This window comes from Hemibagrus wyckioides, linkage group LG29 (genome assembly GCF_019097595.1).
Source record: "Hemibagrus wyckioides isolate EC202008001 linkage group LG29, SWU_Hwy_1.0, whole genome shotgun sequence".
Lineage (NCBI taxonomy): Eukaryota > Metazoa > Chordata > Actinopteri > Siluriformes > Bagridae > Hemibagrus > Hemibagrus wyckioides.
The window spans coordinates 3,700,444-3,717,295 of NC_080738.1; the positions used below are offsets into that span (position 1 = coordinate 3,700,444).

Sequence of the window (16,852 nt, forward strand, 5' to 3'; positions counted from 1 at the left end):
GCACACACTTATTCACTTCATAAAACCAAAAAACAAAAACACCTCTCCGCTCGTTCTCATCTGTCTTCACCACCCTCTAATTCTTGGCGTAAGGCCAACTGCTTTCACCCTTCCCAGGGCCACTCTACTCAGGCTACAGATATAGATTTAACACAGACTTTGAATATAACAGGTGTCTGCTTACCTTTTCTGTTTTGATGCCGGCAATCTGCAGCCCGTAGTAGTGGCGGTCCTAGCTCAGGTTTTCGGACTCACGTCGGCCTTCCCACGCAAGTTCCCGGGTTTCAGCACCAAGAAATATGTCGGAACTCAGAGCCCCCTCCGAGTGGACATATCACAGGGTGGAATTATTGTTTGTATCTATTTCTCTTAGCTTCCCCAATGACCTCCACAAGCTATAAAACTTAGCCGAAATGAAAGAGATCTCAGTCAACAGATGAGAAGAAGCAGGTTTCTTTATTCAGCCATGCAGTCAACAACATGCATAACTGAAGAGAGCAGCTGGTCTCCCTAACCCCGAAAAAGTCCCCTCTACTTATACCCTACTTATATCTACTTAGGCCCCGGGGCGCCTCCTTTTCTCTAATTTAAATATTTCCAGCAATTTCCCATTATATTCAGTGTATGGCTATTTTAGTCCCTCCTTCCTTAGTTTACATATGTTTCCCAGTTCCCATTATCTTCGCATTTGTCCCGATACCGGCCCTAAATTGATACCATCCTCCCCTTGATGATGTCAATTTTCCTCCTCTCCAGTTCCCCTTATTTTTAGGCTAAGTCAACAATTTTTAGAAAAAATTGGCACTTACTTATACGCGCCACTTCCTTATTGCCTTCACTTGACCGTCACCTCTCAAAGGTGCTTCCTCGGCTCATCCTGACCTTGTGCATTGCCCTCCACAACAATGTATAAGTACCTTGCTCTCTTCCTCTATGTCATGATGACTTTTCCCTCTACTTACTTGATCTAAGTTTTATTTACTATTTTTAAAATAAGCTGTGCCATTAAGCTGCCTCATATCCTTTTCTCTTTTCATCACTGTTGGTTGCTAGTATTCCAATGCTATTGTCTCCTCTACCCTATCACTGTCATGTCACAGTGACCTGGCCTACTTCCCACACTGCGTTCCTTTTGCCTTAGTACATGCTCTCTTTTGCTGACTACATAGTCACGCAATATGCACTTCACTCATCTTCACTCATCTCTTCCCATTTCCCATTATTTTTCCTAGCTCAGTCAGCCCGCCGCGCTATCTTCCGGAGAAGTCCCAGGGGTGCTCTGCGACACTATCGCCAGTATCAGCTATCCTGTCTGGCCATTGAACTTACTGGTTTCCTGGAGCACCTAGCTGAATCCTCTTCACCCCACAACCTGTGATCAGTCTACTCAGACCTTCTACTGGCATTGGACACGCACGACCTCTCAAGGCATCCAGACTGAGGATTTCCCTGTTGAGATCTCCTCTAATGATTCTTCCTCTGACTCTTCTTCATCTCCTAATTCCCCTGACATTCCCCAACTTTCTCCTGAATTTGTGCCTATGCCTTACAGTGTTCATGATATTCCTCAGTCTTCTCCTGACTATTCGCCCCCAACTTCTCCCACTGATTACTCTCCAACTTCTCCTCAGGATCCTGAGATTCCGTCTTCTACAACTGACCCCCGGTCCCACTGATCCCATTGGATAGGCTGGCTGACTGAGTTGTAACTCCTAATGTTCCAATAAATCTCTCCTCTTTTCTGTTTCTTCACTCCCAGTGTGGTTATTACACTAGCATGCTGCCATTAATAATTCTGCATGATTATTATAAAGACTATGAGGCTATATCTGATTATTATAGCTATTATTAATCAAAGTTAACTACTTAATCAATGGTTAAATAATTCTTGATAGATACACACTACTCTTAGGCAGAATATTACTAAGTCAGAGCTTAGAGCATTGAGTACATTATTACTTAAGCTACTTTTAAAGCTAGGTATATAATTCAAAGCTGGGTATATTATTTTTTCTCCGACACTCTTCAAAGGCATCCAAAGAATTAAATCTTGGTCTTATCTGGCCAGACTATATTCTCAGAGTATTTCACAAGCTTGTCCAAATGTTATGCAGCAAACTTTAAACGAGCTTCAACATGCTTTTTCTTCAGCAGTGGAGTCTTGTGTGGTGAGCGTACACACAGGCCATGGAGGTTGAATGCATTACTTATTGTTTTCTTTGGAACAATTGTATCAGCTAGTTCCAGGTCTTTCTGAAGCTCTCCACAGGTGGTCCTTGGCTCTTCTGATCATTTTTTCACTCCTCTATCAGAAATCCACGAGGAACACCTGGGCGTGGCCGGTTTATGGTGAAATGATGTTCTTTCCACTTCCGGATTATGACCCCACCAGTGTTCACTGGAACATTCAGACGTTTTGAAATCCTTCTGTGACCAATGCCATCAGTATGTTTTGCAACAATAAGGTTGTGAAGGTCTTGAGAGAGCTCTTTGCTTTTACCCATCATGAGATGTTTCTTGTGTGACACCTTCGTAATGAGACTCCTTTTTAGGCCATCAGTCAGGACTGAACCATCTGATATTAATTTGCACTGACCAGTGGGCAGGACTGCTTTCTAATTACTGATTGATTTCAGCTGGTTTCTTGGCTTTCCATGCCTTTTTGCACCTCCCTTTCTTCATGTGTTTAATACTTGTTCCCTGTGTCATTTCACATTATTATACAGAACTTCATTTATGGACATCTATGGTTTGATTTCTTTGTATGTGTGGATTGCTTGGGTTGTTACCAACATCTGGTGAAAAGTTCTTGTCAGTAGCACCATTACAAATATATTTACTGAGATAAATTGGTGACGTGTTCAATACTTATTTTACCTGCTGTTTATATATGTAAATATCTACACACACACATTTAAGCTTGCTGTACTCTTTCAGTGCTATTACTGCTAAGTATCTAAAAGCTGCACCACAGCAATATATGTGCGGCTAGATTAACCTTACTTTTTGAATTCCCTTTTTAAGCTGAGCGCGCTCCTTTCACCCGTCTGTCTTCAAGTTGATTATACATATATATATAAACATACATATACAATATATTGCCAGAAGTATTCACTGACCTGCCTTGACTCGCATATGAACTTAAGTGACATCCCATTCCTAATCCATAGGGTTCAATATGATGTCGGTCCACCCTTTGCAGCTGTAACACCTTCAACTCTTCTGGGAAGGCTGTCCACAAGGTTTAGGAGTGTGTTTATGGGAATTTTTGACCATTCTTCCAGAAGCGCATTTGTGAGGTCACACACTGATGTTGGACGAGAAGGCCTGGCTCTCAGTCTCCGCTCTAATTCATCCCAAAGGTGTTCTATCAGGTTGAGGTCAGGACTCTGTGCAGGCCAGTCAAGTTCATCCACACCAGACTCTGTCATCCATGTCTTTATGGACCTTGCTTTGTGCACTGGTGCACAGTCATGTTGGAAGAGGAAGGGGCCAGCTCCAAACTGTTCCCACAAAGTTGGGAGCATGGAATTGTTCAAAATGTCTTGGTATGCTGAAGCATTCAGAGTTCCTTTCACTGGAACTAAGGGGCCAAGCCCAGCTCCTGAAAAACAACCCCACACCATAATCCCCCCTCCACCAAACTTTACACTTGGCACAATGCAGTCAGACAAGTACTGTTCTCCTGGCAACCGCCAAACCCAGACTCGTCCATCAGATTGCCAGATGGAGAAGCACGATTCGTCACTCCAGAGAACGCGTCTCCACTGCTCTAGAGTCCAGTGGCGGCGTGCTTTACACCACTGCATCCGACACTTTGCATTGCACTTGGTGATGTATGGCTTGGATGCAGCTGCTCGGCCATGGAAACCCATTCCATGAAGCTCTCTGTGCACTGTTCTTGAGCTAATCTGAAGGCCACATGAAGTTTGGAGGTCTGTAGCAATTGACTCTGCAGAAAGCTCTTTGCACTATGCACCTCAGCATCCGCTGACCCCGCTCCGTCAGTTTACATGGCCTACCACTTTGTGGCTGAGTTGCTGTCATTCCCAAACACTTCCACGTTCTTATAATACAGCTGACAGTTGACTGTGGAATATTTAGGAGCGAGGAAATTTCAAGTCTGGATTTGTTGCACAGATGGCATCCTATCACAGTTCCACGCTGGAATTCACTGAGCTCCTGAGAGCGACCCATTCTTTCACAAATGTTTGTAAAAACAGTCTGCATGCCTAGGTGCTTGATTTTATACACCTGTGGCTATGGAAGTGATTGGAACACCTGATTCTGATTATTTGGATGGGTGAGCGAATACTTTTGGCAATATAGTGTATAGCTAGTGCCATTCGTCTGGACAATCTACGATGCCAGCATTGATTTCCTGCCTCCGCGCTGCGTTCCTTGCCAAGCCGCTCAATGGAATACCAGTCATAGGGAGGAAGCTGCCGAGCCGATGCAACTGGGAAGATCATGTGTTTCAGAGGGAGAGCGCGAATGCCGCATGCAGCTGCAGCTTTGTTTTTACTGTGGACAACCAGGTCACAGAGTCTTCCAATGCCCGGAGAAGCCTACCACCTCTCAGGTAGAAATCGTGAAGTTGGCCTCTAAAGTTTCTCTTCCTGTCTACATCATTCATAATAACTCTCGTTTTTCTGTCACAGCGCTGATTGACTCCAGATCAGCGGTGAACCTTATCGACAGCAACCTTGTACATGAACTCATGTTAACCATTCCATGCACCCCGCCTTTAAAAGTTACTGCCATAGATGATCAACCCATTGGGAAAGGCCTTCTCACTCACCACACACCTCTCATGGAGTTTCAGATTGGACTCTTTCATCGTGAAAAACTAAAATTTTTTATCATTTCCTCGCCCTCAAACCCTGTCATCCTCGGCCTTCCCTGGCTCCAACTTCATGACCCGATCATTTCATGGAAGAAAGGGGAACTAAGTGGTCCACCTTGTGTCATATGAACTGTTTTTGCTACCAGTTAACCCGTTCATGTCTATCAACGTCCATCGAAAGCCCAGATTCTTCTCTCTGAGTCACACTTCCTAAAGAATATCTGGACTTCCAAGAGGCCTTCAGTAAAGAGAAAGTTGCCAGATTACCCCTACATCAACCCTGGGACTGTGAACTGAACTGTGAACAGAACTCTCACAAATGAGAACAAGAAAAACATCAAGCTTTCAAAATGGGATCAATATGAATAGAAAATATAAAAAGTAAATATTAAACACTCTTCACCTTCAAGTACCTGTTTAGGTTCAAGTTCCTCATCTTTTGTTCTGTGACAAAGTGTTGTGGAGAGATTCACTCTGTCATGCTTTTATTTCTTCCAGTTTTTCACATTTTCTTCCTAATTTAATCACGACTGATTCGCACCATCTAACTGGGAACAAAATACTGAACTGGACCATACTGGAAAGAGTCAAGTTGGATTTTCTTTAAATACAGTAGGTACAAAAGAAAAAGACAACACAAAAACAAGATGCTTAGTGCCGAAAGAAAAAGAACGTGTAGTGAAATGTAAAAAATGAAATGGAATAAAAATGAAATGATGTACAGAGTAGCAAGATGGCGGCGCACACAGTTGCTGCGGCTCAGTGCTCTACCAGTCAGTGCAGTGAATACCATCTTCAGCCGGAGTGAGCTCCTAAGAATTGGAATTTGCTCCGGAGGCAGTGTTACAGCCGAGTTTATCCGCTCACATAATATCCCGGTGGACATAGCGAGAACCCCTGGCTCACCATGGATTACCATCACAGCGGTGAGGCAGCGCAGGCGGCGCAGAGACAGGAACCAGAAGCGGGGTGGCAGAGCCGGCACGCTGGCTAGGCTAAGAATGCAGCCATTCAAACCACCACTTCCCAGCCTATTTCTTGCGAACGCCAGATCCCTCGCAAATAAGATGGATGAACTAAGGCTACAGATTGCTACCAACAATGCGGTGAGAGACAGTTGCGTACTGTTAATCACGGAGTCTTGGCTTCAACCATCTATTTCGGACTGGGCTATTGGTCTAGCAGGCTACACTGCACAGCGTCAGGTCAGGACAGCGGATTCCGGTAAGAGCAGAGGAGGGGGGCTCTGTGTGTACATTAATAACAGCTGGTGTACAAACACAGTGACTGTAGACAGACACTGCTCCATGGACTTGGAGTATATTACTGTTAAATGCGGGCCCATCTATCTTACATATCTTACATCTATCTCACATTATCTTAGTTTACAGTAGTCATAATAACCGCCGTTTACATTCCACCGGACGCTAATGCTTGCTCGGCTATTGGACTTTTACATGGGAGTATTAGTAAACAGCAGAGCATGCATCCTGATGCTGTGCTCATAGTAGCAGGGGATTTCAATCACGCGAACCTGAAAGCAGCGCTCCCTAGATTCCACCAGCATGTTAGAGGAGCTAACACTCTGGACAAGGTCTACTTTAACATCAAGATGGGCTACAGGGCGAGACCACTTCCACACTTGGCCCAGTCTGACCACGTGTCCCTGCTTCTGATCCCTGCATATGCCCCCCTCTGTAAAACTGCTTCTATCAGCACAACAGTCATCAAAACTTGGCCTGATGGTGCCTCTCAGCAGCTGCAGGACTGCTTCGACAGGACCAACTGGGAGGTGTTTGAACATAAGGACCTGGGAGTGTTCACAGACAGTGTGCTGTGCTACATAAAGAACTGTACAGACACTGTCACAGTGGACAAACGCATCCGGGTTTTTTCCAACCAGAAGCCCTGGATGAACCGGGAGGTAAAGCGGCTGCTCAGAGAGAGAAACACTACTTTCAGGTCTGGAAATCGGGAGCAATACAGTGCTGCCCAAGCTAACCTGAAGAGAGGCATCAGAGAGGCCAAGCTGGATTATAGGAGGAGGATCGAGGACCATCTGGACAATAACAACAGCAGGCAGGTGTGGCAGGGAGTCCAGCATCTCATTAATTTCAGGACCAACCCTGGAGCTGCTGATGGTGACGCCACACTGGCAGAGGAGCTAAAACTCTTCTTTGCACGCTTTGAGGTGGAGCCACCAGAGACAGCCACGCCACACCCCAAGGCCCTGAGCAGCTTAACCCTCATAGTCAACGAGAGGGAAGTTAGGCATACGCTGAGGTCCGTGAACCCAAGGAAGGCTGCTGGACCGGATGGCATCCCTGGCCGGGTACTGAAAGACTGTGCGGATCAGCTGGCTGGAATCTTCACCAAGATCTTCAACCAGTCGCTGGCCCTGTCCACTGTCCCACCGTGTCTGAAATCCTCCACCATAGTCCCATTACCAAAGAAATCTCACATCTCGAGCCTGAGTGACTACCGGCCAGTTGCACTCACACAAGTGGTAATGAAGTGCTTCGAAAAACTGGTCCGGAGTCACATTACATCATTCCTGCCACCAAGCTTCGACACTCACCAGTTTGCCTAAAGGGGAAACAGATCCACAGAGGACGCCGTGGCCACAGCCCTCCATGCTGCACTTTCCCACCTGGAGAAGCAGGGGAGCTACGTCCGGATGCTCTTTGTGGATTATAGCTCGGCATTTAACACCATTCTTCCCATCAAACTGGTGGACAAGCTTAAGGACTTGGGGCTTCCACACTCCACCTGCACGTGGATTAATAGTTTTCTGTCTGATAGCAGTCAGAGGGTCAGAGTGGGCCGACACACCTCTACAGCCCTCAGCCTCAGCACCGGCTCCCCACAGGGCTGTGTTCTGAGCCCCCTGCTCTACAGTCTTTATACCCATGACTGCACCCCCGCTCACCATAGCAACACCGTTGTGAAGTTTGCAGACGACACTACGGTGGTGGGACTCATATCAGGAGGGGATGAGTCAGCTTATAGGGACGAGGTGGAGCGGCTCTCATGGTGGTGTAAGGAGAATAACCTGCTCCTCAACACCACAAAGACCAAGGAGCTGATCATTGACTGCAGGAGGAAAAAAATGGACATTACCCCACTTTCCATCAGTGCTGACTGTGTAGAGAGGGTAGCTGACTTCCGGTTTCTGGAAGTCCAGATAGAGGAGGGCCTGACTTGGAGCACAAACACCTCTGAGCTGCTGAAAAAGGCCCAGCAGAGACTCTACTTCCTTAGGGCGCTGAGGAAGAACAACGTCACTCAGAGACTACTGGTGTCCTTCTATCGGTGCTCCGTAGAGAGCATCCTAACCTACTGCTTTGGCGTATGGTTCTCCAGCTGCACAGTGGCTCAGAGGAACGCGCTCCAGAGGGTCATAAACATGGCACAGAAGATCGTCGGCTGCCCTCTCCCAACACTGGAAGATCTACACTCTTCGCACTGTATTAAGAAAGCCCAAAGCATCCTCAAAGACACATCACACCCCGGATATGATCTGTTTGAACTGTTACCATCAGGGAGGCGATACAGGACAATCAGAGCCAGGACAAACAGACTAAAAAACAGTTTTTATCCAACAGCCATAACCACTCTCAATAATCAAAAACACTGTTTTCATGAGATGTGAAACAATTTTCCGTGCCTATTTATTTATTTTTTATATACTAATTATTATTATTTATTTATTTTTTTAAATTGTTTGAATGTATGTATGACTGCTGCACTTTGACTGGTTGGCACTTTTAAATTTCGTTGTACATGCAAATGGTACAATGACAATAAACTTCTAATCAGCAGTTGAGGTAGTGCAAATAGAAATAGACAAGGACATAAATATAAACATAGCAGCATAATGAAATAATAATAGAGTTTGAGGTAGTGCAATAAATAGTGAACAATAAAAGTTGTGTGTGTGTCCACACAGGTGAAAGAGTGTGTGAGACAGAGAGTTTTGTACAGTTCAGTTCTCTTTAGTCTTGTACAGTACTGAGTGTGTGTGTGTGTGTGTGTGTGAGAGAGAGAGAGAGAGAGAGAGAGCTTAGTTTAGTAGAGGTCCCGTACTACAATGGTTTAGGTCATATTTAACAAATAGGACTTTCTCTGTTATGATTGGTGATCTCTCCTCCTCCCCAGCCCCTTTGACCTCTGGTGTTCCACAGGGTTCCATTTTGGGCCCTGTTCTATTTTCTCTATACATGTTGCTATTAGGGTTGATTATTTCAAAGCACAATGTTTTGTTTCATCTCTATGCAGATGATTTACAAATCTATCTGCCAGTTGTGCCAAATTCTTCTGATGCTCTTGAATCGATCAACAGATGTTTGCATGACATCAAACTCTGGCTGTCACAAAATTGTCTCTGTGTGAACGAGAGTAAAACAGAATTTATTCTTTTTGGCACCTCCAACCTTCCCAGTTTTGTTGCTGCTGGCCTTGATTCCCCAGCCCCTCATATTAGCCAAGCAGTCAAAAATTTGGGGGTGACTTTAGACACCAGTTTAAACTTTCAGCTACACATTGACTCTGTCGTCAAGGCAGGATTTTTCCATCTTCGCCGTCTCGCAAAGATCAAGCCCTTTCTGAGTCGGAGTGATTTAGAGAAAACCATTCACGCTTTAATCAGTTCCCGGCTAGACTACTTCAATGCTCTTTATATTGGAGTCAGTCAAGCTCGTCTGCTTCACCTGCAACTTCTGCAGAATGCTGCGGCTCATATGCTGACTAACACTCATAAATGTAAACATGAGCATATCACACCTATCCTGTATTCCCTCCACTGGCTTCCGGTACAGTTCCGGATACAGTTTAAACTTCTGCTGTTTGTTTTTAATTCAATCAATGGCCTGACACCTTCTTACTTGTGTGAGACAGTAAGCTTGTACCAACAAAGTAGAGCTTTATGGTCTGCTGACCAGAACATACTTGAAGTCCCTCGGTCAAGGTACAAACAGTCGGGTGATCGCTCCTTTGCAGTGGCAGGTCCTACACTCTGGAACACAATTCCCTATGAGTTGAGTACTATTACTGACCCACCTCTGTTTAAAGCCAAACTAAAGATGTACTTATTTAAATTGGCTTTTTGCTTATAATCATTTTCTGTGTTTTGTCCATTTCATTGTTATCTTATTTAAATTTTATTGTTACATAGAGATTGTTTTAATTACCTTTTCTAAGTTACTCTTTTAAGTTGTTGTAAGGTGCTATACAAATAGATGTTGACTGATTGATTGATTAATTGATAGTATAGTTCAGTCCTGGGTGTTGAGGAGCCTGATGGATTGAGGAAAGAAAGAAAGAAAGAAAGAAAGAAAGAAAGAAGATAGATAGATAGATAGATAGATAGATAGATAGATAGATAGATAGATAGATAGATAGATAGATAGATAGATAGATAGATAGATAGATAGATCTGCTACCTGTTCAATTTTGTGTCTAACAATGCGAAATTAAAATTTATATGTATATGTACACTATATTGCCAAATGTATTCACTCACCCATCCAAATAATCAGAATCAGGTGTTCCAATCACTTCCATAGCCACAGGTGTATAAAATCATGCACCTAGGCATGCAGACTGTTTTTACAAACGTTTGTGAAAGAATGGGTCGCTCTCAGGAGCTCAGTGAATTCCAGCATGGAACTGTGATAGGATGCCATCTGTGCAACAAATCCAGTCGTGAAATTTCCTTGCTCCTAAATATTCCACAGTCAACTGTCAGCTGTATTATAAGAACGTGGAAGTGTTTGGGAACGACAGCAACTCAGCCACGAAGTGGTAGGCCATGTAAACTGACGGAGCAGGGTCAGCGGATGCTGAGGCGCATAGTGCAAAGAGCTTTCTGCAGAGTCAATCGCTACAGACCTCCAAACTTCATGTGGCCTTCAGATTAGCTCAAGAACAGTGCGCAGAGAGCTTCATGGAATGGGTTGCCATGGCCGAGCAGCTGCATCCAAGCCATACATCACCAAGTACAATGCAAAGCGTCGGATGCAGTGGTGTAAAGCACGCCGTCACTGGACTCTAGAGCAGTGGAGACGCGTTCTCTGGAGTGACGAATCGCGCTTCTCCATCTGGCAATCTGATGGACGAGTCTGGGTTTGGCGGTTGCCAGGAGAACGGTACTTGTCTGACTGCATTGTGCCAAGTGTAAAGTTTGGTGGAGGGGGGATTATGGTGTGGGGTTGTTTTTCAGGAGCTGGGCTTGGCCCCTTAGTTCCAGTGAAAGGAACTCTGAATGCTTCAGCATACCAAGACATTTTGAACAATTCCAACTTTGTGGGAACAGTTTGGAGCTGGCCCCTTCCTCTTCCAACATGACTGTGCACCAGTGCACAAAGCAAGGTCCATAAAGACATGGATGACAGAGTCTGGTGTGGAGGAACTTGACTGGCCTGCACAGAGCCCTGACCTCAACCTGATAGAACACCTTTGGGATGAATTAGAGCGGAGACTGAGAGCCAGGCCTTCTCGTCCAACATCAGTGTCTGACCTCACAAATGCGCTTCTGGAAGAATGGTTAAAAATTCCCATAAACACACTCCTAAACCTTGTGGACAGCCTTCGAGAAGAGTTGAAGCTGTTATAGCTGCAAAGGGTGGACTGACGTCATATTGAACCCTATGGATTAGGAATGGGATGTCACTTAAGTTCATATGCGAGTCAAGGCAGGTGAGTGAATACTTTTGGCAATATAGTGTATATGTATGTTTATAAAACAAATAAATGTGTTTTTTAAAAACAAACAAAAATACCAAAATAAAGAAAATCCACATTTGTTCAATGCTTTATCAATTCAGTTTATTTATCTAACACATTTAATGAAAGTCAAACAAAAAATCTCTAAGGCCCTAAGGAAGAAATTACAGAACTGAAAATACTTTTTATTGTATACAACTAACAAAGTATAAAGCAAATGATTACATAAAGTAATCCTGGTTACGTCACTTCGCATGTGACGAGGCTCGTCCAATCAGGTGCTAGGTCATGGTGACGCGGTATGTTCCTCCAATCACAGACGAGGTCACGATTCAAAGCGCAGAACCAAAACATGTAAACAGAGATGTTACTCTTTCCTGGGATTTGCTTACCGTTTTCATTTTTACATCACTCTTTACATTTACCTCACTGCTTGCAATGGCTTACTCACTGTGAGTCAAACGGCTGCTCGACAGAGGAACTGAAGAGGAAGAGGCGGGGCTGCACAGTCCTAAAATCACAGTAAGTCTAAATTCTTCTAATGACATAACCCATGCTTTCATTTGGCAGAACCAGTGTAAGTTTTGTAACAAAGCATTTTTACTTGTATTTTGTAGGAGGCAGTCCATCGGCTACACAACTCTGAGGCAAACTGTAGGTGCTATGACCCAGAGCTTGGGTATGGATGAAAGATATGGGCTAACATGCACTCTGTTGTTTCCAAAGCAAATAAACAAGATGTTTTAACTCCGTACTTTTTGCCTTGTGGAATAAAAATTCTACTGTACTCACTACTAAAATCTGACTCCAGCTCCACACTGACCCGACAGCTCAGTCTAAGTGAGACTCATAGTTAGTAAGGCCTCAAAACTAAATAAGCCAATCAAGCAGACTAGATGAATACAGATAAGAGATTTTATTTTGTAATCAGCGCTGACACAAGAATTGAGATGCTCACGCATGAACGTCCCAACAACCTCTCTCCGGGGAACTCCAACTACAGCCTTTATATACATTTCCCTTATCTTCCCAGTGCAACACGTCACTGGTTCTTTGCCTAGACAATCCCACCCATCTTTCTTTTTTAGACCTTTTAGATTCTTTTTTACACCATTATCTTTGAATTTACAACTTTTCAAATACCATTATAATTAAAACTTCCCTACATCATTATATTAAAAATTGGGCGTTTTCCGCCCCCACCAGTGGGATTGTCTTCGGCCTCACTCTTGCCAACACCTCATTCTTCTTCAGGAGACAGCATGGGTAAGTTCTCAGTCCTTCAGGGGCCAACACCCTTTCTTTTATTACACTCTACACTTCACGGCTTTCCTGATTTATCCGCTGTCTTCTACATATGTACTCTAGATATTTCGCCTGGTACCACCATTGCCATCCAGCACGCGCTGCGTTTACTTCATGATGAGATCACTGCCGCTCAAGGTACCAGCGGAGCGAAGATTGACCATAATAATCTAGGGTGCATCTCTGCCATTGATTGGTCCAAGTTTGGAAAGCCTGGTACCGCAGAGAAGGCGTGCCAGACTGACATCATTGATACAACTATTTGTTCTTCAAAGCCCTTGCAGCCTGTGTGCAAGGCCCGTGACCGGCCAACATGCCGTGTTAAACCTTATATTGTTCTTAAGCTCAAACGACCTAACGAATAAACCTTACCTGAGAACTCACTCCTGCTGTCCCCCGATTATTTCACACTACATCAAACACACACCTCATACATATATCCTCATTTACAAAATTATCTCCCACAGCCTCCACAGATTAACCTTGCCATATAATGAGACGGTCACCTCAATTTAGTGGGAGCCCAGTCCATAAGCCTGGAATTGCACGATGAAGGCCTGGATAAAATGACTTTGTTGGTAAGTAATTTTCACTGTGTTGTTGGTATTTAGTTGTTGTTACATTTTGTTGTCACCATGTTGTTCTTAATTATTGCTATTTATCTGTGTATTTATGTTTGGTTGGTTGTAGTTTTTAAAAAGATATTCACTTGTTTCTAGTTGCCCGCAAAACATACTACAAGACCGTGTGCAGAAATTTTCCGGTACAACCTGCCAGAGCTAGCAAGTGTGGCTGCAGCTAATAAGACCTCAGCCCGGAGTCACCAGAGGAGGAAGAGGGTAAGACAGATTAGAATTAAATTTGTTTTACTTATTTCTGTTGCATTAGTATAAACTGTAATGATGTACATGTTGCTTATCATATGTAACAATTGTGTTTTCAGCTCTTGGAGGTGAGGCAAAGTGTACTGGCTGAGGACGAAGTGGACTTCTCGAGGGGAATCATAAATATACATTTTCATATATATATATATATATATATATATATATATATATTTCGCTTGTATGATGGTTTTGTTACAGTGTAACCAATTGGGAGGAATGCGATGCAGTTGACGCTGATGGGAGGAGCCAAGTCGCGCAAACGCCACCCCGGAAGATTAACAGAAGATTAACTGGAAGAAGAGTCAGGCTATAAAAGCGAGACACCGACGCAGCATCGGGCACGTTTTGTTTTAAGTATATGGTGTATTGAAGCATATGTACAGCTGTTTGACCCAGAGCACAGGTACGGATGAAAGATATGGGCTAACATGCACTCTGTTGTTTCCAAAGCAAATAAACAAGATGTTTTAACTCACCAGCAATACACCAGCAGGTCGTCTAGGTAGATGAGAACCATCTGAAACACCAGGTCACTCATTATGGCTTGCATGAGACGCTGGAATGTCGCCGGCGCATTACAAAGGCTGAACGGCATTCACTGGTATTCATACAATCCAAATGGCATGACAAAAGCAGTCTTGTGTCGATCTTTTTCATGAACCGTCACTTGGTGGTACCCGCTTGCAAGGTCTATTGACAAGAATACTTTTGCAGTGCACAGAGCATCTAAGCTCTCATCTATTCATGGTAACGGAAAAGCATCACTTCTGGTTTTTGTGTTTAGCTTCCTTTAGTCCACGCACAGGCTCAGACTGCCATCTGACTTCCAAACTAAGACCACCAGGGAGGCATACGAGCTTGAGCTTTCTTTGATGACACCTTTTTTTAGCAATCCAGAGATATGTTCCCTTACTTCCCCAAATTGGTTCGGGGGTACCCGGCGATATGGCTATGAAGACACAGGAATGTCATTGATCACCCGAATCTCATGTTTTACCCGATCCGTATGACGATCTCATACTTCATCAGCAGTGCTCTCAACTCCAGTTGTTGTTCAGGGTTACCGCCAATCTGCACCTTTTCCAAGGGAGACTGCTTGTCCTCTTCAACCCCAGTCATTGATCTTTGGCTAATGGTGACCTCCTTGTGGTCGGCAGAGATCCACTGGAATCTTACTTCACAAGAGCTACTCTCAATGCAATGGCCCTGTAAGCATCCCAAGCCTAACCTTTGGGGGCAGCCACACATCCTCTGGCAAGAAGTTTACAACCTGCACTGAGAACATGCAACTACTAGTTGGCACCAAGGTTGGTATCAGGACCAGACCACCTGGCAAGGGTGCATTTCCTGGTTCAAACAGCCCCAGGCCTCGGCTCTGCACCAAACCTTTGTGAGTCCTAGCCTGAATCATAGCTACTGAGGCCACAGGTATGTGCGTACTGTGGTCTCCCGCTGCCCTAACTAAAGTGGTCGCCTCCACAAGAGCAGCCTCCTGTACCCTTCTGAAGGTGGCTCTCCAGTCTGGGTCCAATGTTCCCTCAAGGGCATTGTCAAACTCGGCCAGAATCAACTCTTTGTAACACTGGGCGATATTCATACCAATTATGGCGGGGGGTGTTGGGTCTGCTTCCATGCCTTCCTGATCACGCACTACTAAGAGCTCACATCCAAGTCAACCCCATCACCTGTATATCTAGCTTGACATACCCAAGGTATGGAAGTGGCAACTTGTTAGCAGCAGTAATCTTTAACCACTTGGTAGTACAGTGCATATCTTTGTCCTTTCCATGCAGACACTTTCTTGAAAAAACTCTCACTAAGGGTATTGGCATTACTGCTGGTATCCAAGAGGCACCTGACAGCCACACCCCTAATGTGAATTTCCACTTCTGGGCACTTACCCACTGCACATTCGAGAAACCGCTCTTTGGTAAGTTGGCTGATTTCTGAGCTGTCAGACCCCCCTCTCATTGCCCGGCTCTTCACAATGGAGGGGCCCCATTTCCCTGAGCCGAGGATTCGTGTGCAGCAGGGGCATAGTTTTTTTTCCTGGGAGCGTGGTGCAGTGCATTGCCTAGCTAAGTGACCACTACCTTCACATCTATGAAGGCAAATAGGCTGGCCATCATGGGTATACTTTGGCTTAAACTTAGCTTTGCCAGATTTTGCCACCTGAATCAGATCTTTGAGTGGTGAGATCTCGGACAGCATTTGTAAGCTCACTGATTGCTTTCCCCTGTTGTGTGATTACTTTAATAATTTCTTGCAGGGCTACCCTTAAATCACTTGGTACAGTGGTGGCTGTTTTCACGTGCCCTGTTTCTTCATCTGTACCCACACCCACTAAGTTTCGGCTCCTCACAACATTCACACTGTCGGGTCTCTCCTCTGAAAACCACATTAAGGCTTCCTCACAGACACTGAATAACGTAGCACAGTGTCACTCACGAACAACCTTACAGAGTTCTCTCTGAAGGGCAGAATCCCTCACCCCCTCAATGAACTAATCTCACAACGCAAACTGTATGTTATGTACCGCATGTTGTATGTTAGGAACAGCATTGGGAGACTGCTGAAGAGCAGCATTTAGCATCAACGAGGGCATGCAAATAATCAAAAATCCTCCACCTCCAACTGTTTTCGTGCATAGAAAGCATGTAGTAACTGAGGGGTTGTTCGCTTTTCTCTAAAGGCTGCCCTCAAGTAGGCGAACAGGTCATGAGGCTGCTTCCCCCCCCCCCCCTCCATACAGAATTTGACCTCCTCAAGAGCTGAGCTCCATAAATGGGAAAGGACAACGTCTATCTGGTCTTCTTTATTCAGACCTCTGACCCTAGTTACCCGCTCAAGTTCCTCAATAAACTCATCTACAGTTTGGCATTCTTTACTATAATCACCACTAAAGGGTACAATTTGTTTCTGTCTGGGAAGATAGACATAAGATCTGGTGTTTACATTGTTCATGTTGGCCAAAGTTGACATTACTTGATCCAGCTCCAGGAGCTGTGTCTGAAGCTGTAAGATAGGGTTACCTTCCTCAATGTCTACTTCTGGAGCTGCTGCTCCTTGGATGTCCTCAGCTAGAGTGGCTGCA

The 16,852-nt window shown here is 44.6% G+C and overlaps 1 long non-coding RNA gene and 1 pseudogene across 1 annotated transcript; one reads left to right on the top strand and one right to left on the bottom strand.

The window, feature by feature from the left end:
* The window catches only part of LOC131348986 (NACHT, LRR and PYD domains-containing protein 3-like), a 333,823-nt pseudogene that overhangs the window by 167,486 nt on the left and 149,485 nt on the right, over positions 1-16,852 (bottom strand).
* Positions 11,557-13,873, top strand: LOC131349023 (uncharacterized). The gene is made up of 3 exons (XR_009204024.1): positions 11,557-13,452; positions 13,594-13,713; positions 13,818-13,873. It is a non-coding gene; the product is annotated as an uncharacterized LOC131349023 (long non-coding RNA).